Source organism: Peromyscus californicus, unplaced genomic scaffold (assembly GCF_007827085.1).
Source record: "Peromyscus californicus insignis strain IS unplaced genomic scaffold, ASM782708v3 Scaffold_5__1_contigs__length_169319896, whole genome shotgun sequence".
Classification (NCBI taxonomy): domain Eukaryota; kingdom Metazoa; phylum Chordata; class Mammalia; order Rodentia; family Cricetidae; genus Peromyscus; species Peromyscus californicus.
In genome coordinates, this window is record NW_026294573.1 from 99,919,994 (window position 1) to 99,925,295 (window position 5,302).

Consider the following 5,302-nt stretch of genomic DNA (forward strand, 5'->3'; position numbering starts at 1 on the left):
GTGCTAGGGAGGCAGACACAGAAGGATGCACCCCCCATCTCCTGGGCTCGATGGCCAGTCAGTCTAATGGAATGGGTAGCCACAGGTCCCATGAGAAGCACTATTTCAAAAAATAAGGTGGACGCTTTTGAGGAATGCATGTGAGGTTGGCCTCTGGCCTACACACACACACACACACACACACACACACACACACACACACACACACACACACATACACACACCACAAAAGTAAATAATTTTTTAAAAATAGTGCTTTTGCAGGCTGGAGAGATAGCTCAGAGGTTAAGAGCACTAGCTGCTCTTCCAGAGGTCCTGAGTTCAATTCCCAGCAACCACATGGTGGCTCACAACCATCTATAATGAGATTTGGTGCCCTCTTCTGGTATGCAGGAATACATGCCAGAACACAATATACATAATAAATAAATAAAAAAATAAATAAATAAATAAATAAATAAATATGCTTTTGCACATCATTAATAACCCAAAGAAATTCACCTAATGACAAAAAAAAATAGTCCAACATGTGGTCAGGTCATCATTTATTTAACCATTTCAGCATTTTCATTCACTTGTCAATGATTTGTATACAGTTGTGTCGTGTGTCGTGTGTGTGTGTGTGTGTGTGTGTGTGTGTGTGTGTGTGTGTGTGTGTGTGTGTTTGTGGTGTATGTCCAAGAAGTTAATATTTCCTTATTCACTCTCCATCTTATTTTGGGGGACAGTCTCTCACTAAACCTATAGCTCACTGATTCGGCTAGATTGGTTAACTGGGTCTTCCTGACTCTGCCTCGCCAGCACTGGGATTACAAGCTTTTTCACATGGTTCTGGAAATGGAACTCAGGTTCTCCTGCTCGCACAGCAAGCACTTTACCAAATGAGCCATCTCCAGGCTCCGGCTAACGACAGTTGTAGAAGAAACACTGCTGCTATTAGAAATCCTTCACACTTGAATCTTGTGCACTGTTAGCACTTCCCAACAAGAAAGAAATTAGAAGCTAACTTTGTTCAGGGTCTTTCCTCTTACTGTCAGCTTTCCTTCCAGAATGTTGCTGATCTTTTTATTCACAACTTAAGTTCACTATGGTTCAATGTGCACAAGCCAGGGATGGATTACAGTTGTGCACATCTGTAATGCTACACTCAAGAGGAGGAAGCAAAAGGATTGTGAGTTCAAGACCAGTGGTGGCTACATGGTGAGACTCTATCTCAAATAAATAAACTAGCAGTTGATTAACTCCAATGGTAAGTTTTACTGTACTCTCTTTGCAGTACTTAAGGCTCAGTCCTCTTAAAGGTCAAGCATTGGGGACTCATTTGACACACCCATGCCTTTAGATAGCTATTACCAGTATTCCCACTTTACAGATGAGGGTGGAGGGTCCAAGAGGTTAAAACCTTGCACAAGGCCCCCTAACAGTAAGTGACTAAAACAAGTTTCAAAGCTGTGCAGTCCAATGCCCCCACCCTCCTCAGCAGAAGGACCAGCTGCTGTGCTCACAGAAGAACAGAAAGAATCCACGGAAGAGCGACCCCACAGCTCACGAGAGCAGATCCGAAGCGGATTAGAAATGGCGGGGCCTCTATGAGTCGGAAATGTTGCCATGCAATCCTAAACTGTACTTTTTATTTTCTCCAGAAGTAGGTGAGAATGACACGTGACAAAAGCCAGTGGATCACATGTTTTACAATTAATCCTACAACAACCCAGCTAAGGACAAGAGATGGTCTGCCACAGAAGAAAGAAGGCAGATGCCTCCAGCTTCCTAGATCTGAAGAAATGAGGAGAAGAAAAGGTCTGAAGCTACATTCAAGACAGGCAAGATAGGGAGAACAGGGAAATTTCTACTTTTCCGGGCTTCTGGCTAAGGATCTCCCGCTGGTCATGAAATGAGCCGTGGTCCGCCCCAGGACCGGGTTATGAAGGAGAGAGGCTAGCTCTTTTGCTATGTGCAGCAGCGCCACCTAGCAGAAGTGTGGTAAAAATGCATCATAACCATGGGGCAGTTCCTGGGAGCCACCAGGCCAGCATTCACATAATCGCTGTGATAAAGAAACACGCGTTTGATTGATTGTTTCTCTCAGAGTCTGTGCTACTGGTGTTCTATTTAGGAAGTAGTCTCCTATACCAATGCGTTCAAGACCCACACAACAGACTGCTGGCAATGGTCGAGAGACAGCCCGAACTGACCTACTCTGGTGATGGGATGGCCAAACACCCTAATTGTTGTGCTAGAAACCTCATCCAACCACTGAGGGATCTGGATGCAGTGATCCATGACTAGGCCCCGGGTGGATCTCTGGGAGTCCAATTAGCGAGAATGAGGAGGGTTTATATGAGCGAGAATTGTTGAGACCAAGGTTGGATAAAGCACAGGGACAAATAGCCAAATGAATGGAAACACATGAACTATGAACCAATGGCTGAGGGGTCCCCACTGGATCAGGCCCTCCGAATGGGTGAGACAGTTGATTGGCTTGATCTGTTTGGGAGGCATCCAGGCAGTGGGACCAGATCTTGTGCTCATTGCATGAGTTGGCTGTTTGAAACCTGGGGCCTATGCAGGATTGTTTGGCTCGGCCTGGGAGGAGGGGACTAGACCTACCTGGACTGAGTCTACCAGGTTGACCTCAGTCTGTGGGGAAGGCTTTGCCCTGGAGGAGATGGGAATGGGGGGGGGGGGGTTGGGGGGAAGGTGAGGGGGATGGGAGGGGGGAGAACAAGGGAATCCGTGGCTGATATGTAGAACTGAATTGTATTGCAAAATAAATTATTAAAAAAAAAAAAAAAGAAACACGCGTTTGCCCTTCAGAAGTTCACAGCCCATCAGAAGACTATCTTAGGCTATAGAGAAGAGATCTGTGAAAATGTGTGGGAAAGAGGAGTGAAACTGCCCTTCCCAGAGCATTCCACCGGGGAATTGCTCCATCCATCTCTTAAAGATCAGTAATGATGACTCAGACCAGACTGGCAGAAGACGGCGGATGATGAGGTTATGTCTCAGAGATCCCAAGGTGGGGGAAAGTCTAGAACATTAAAGGGGTGGAATGCTGAACTCACGGTCTTATTTAGCTTCCTGTTTATGGGGTCACCAAGATTTGAACAAGGAAGGGATTTGTGTAGATTCACATCCCATATTGGGAGTGTCCACACTAGAACGCGTGTCTCCTGATAGTCACCGAGCCAGGGAAGAACAAGGCCAGCCCCTCAGCAACCAGCTCCCTGGAAAATGTCAGTTGGCCTGGCAGAGCCCACTCCTGAGGCTGTGTACTCAAAGACCTAAGGGCACTCCCGAACATCTCCACATGTCTCTACAGGACCCTTGCCAAGCTACCTGACCTTTCTGCATCTCAGATTCCTTAGCTGTCAAACAGGAATAATAATAATGTTAAATGCTCAGCCCAACACTGAATTGGTGCTTAATGCTCAATAATCAGATATAAAGATGACACTTTTAATATTGAGATTTTTAATATTGTAATATTACTGGTGTGCTTCTCAAATTACTCTTAATTACAGTAGCCCCATTTTCTAAAAATTTTTTTATTTCTCTTTCTCAGTTACCTGTAAGAAGATCACATGGAAAATTTAAGAAGTAACTCATACATTTTAAATTCTGTGACATTCTGAGTAGCATAATGACATCTTATGCTGGTTCACTCACTCCGTCCCATTGGAGATGTGGACGGTTGCTGTATGCAGTACATCCACACAGTATATGCTGCTCTGAATGGCCTTCTTGGTTATCAGATTGACCTTTGGGGATATCAGTGGCTGCAGCTCTGGTTTCAGCCTACCCTGGGAGCCTAAAAGCATATTACCGATGGATGGAGTGGGAACTACTATTAAATAATCATTCGTATTTATCAGTTCTTACTATTTCTTATGTAGGACTACAGACTTGCGAACATGATGGTTCCATCTTCACAACTGGAAGGGTCGTGCTCCAAGTGAGTGGAGGTGGCGGCAGACCCAGGAGGCTGCCCACTCGTAAAGAGCTGTAGGGAGCTTTCAGTTCGATGCAAAGAATGTCTTCCCTTCCAGAGGCCGAGGGAGGAAGAGTCACTTTAAGACCAGGTGATCTGTCAAGGCCACCTCCTCCTCCTCCTACCTTGCATTGGGCAGGAAATCATTAGTCCTCTGCACCACCCAGTGCTTTGAACCTCTAACTGGGCTCTGCTTTTAAGGGGAATATGATTTGGTAGGTCATCTGGGAAGGCAGCTGTCTATGTTTATAAATCTCAAAGTCATGGTCAGTGCTCTAAGAAGTCAGGATCCCAAACACATAACCTTGTTTGTCAGTGTGATTCATTAGATTTCTATCTGGTAGCTCGAGGATGAGGCTGAGATGCCCACATCAGCCTAAATGTAGGGGAGCGAGACAGAGGAACGAAAGGCAGAGTACCACATCTGCTTCCAGACGCTGCCTAGAGGGCGTGTTTTCATTCCTAGAGACTCAAAGGGCTGCCCCAGACCTCACAGCACCACGGGGCACACCGCTCCCATCTAATGAAATGGTTCATCAAGCGAAGGCTCAGAGCACAAGCCTGGGGACCTGAGTTTGGTCCCCAGAACACACAGAAAAGAGGAGAGAACTAACTCCACAAGGTTGTCCGTTGTCACCTGGCCTCCACATGTGCATCACGGCACACACGTGCCTACACACACATCATACAACACATATACATGCACTAATAATAAACAGTTAAAAGAAAAAGTTCACGGTTGAAAAGCACACCTGGGGTCTGCTTGTACAAAGCACTCAGAATAGAAGGACAAATCCAGAGGTGACCCCATGAAGTAGGAGGGCTGGAACACAGTAGGATCTTTAAGAACCTCCGTGAAACCCTGCAATCCAAGGCGGAAAGGCTCTCACCAGACAGCACAGGTGGGTGGGGTCAGGTAGCCCAAGAGAACCGCAGGAGAAGTGACTATTCCAACAGGGCCTGGTGGAAATCATAAGATGCAGGCCCAAAACAAAGAAGGAAGAGGTATTTGGGGAGCAGTAGAGAATAAGTATGGAGTATTCCTCCATCAGCAGATTCTGTTAAGTAGCTAGAAAAAGGTCTGGTCCCAGTTTGATTAATTGGGCTTAGGGGTTTTATTTTAGGGTGTTCATTTTATTTTGAGACACGATGTCTGGGACTCTTTGGGTTTTTTTCTGATTGTGTTTTTCATTTATTGACTGGTGTTTTGTTTTGCTTTTTTGTTTGTTTGTTTATCTGTTTGCTATTGCTTTATTTTTAAGACAGAGTCTCATGCAGCCCAGGCTGGCCTCTAACTTGATATTTAGCAGA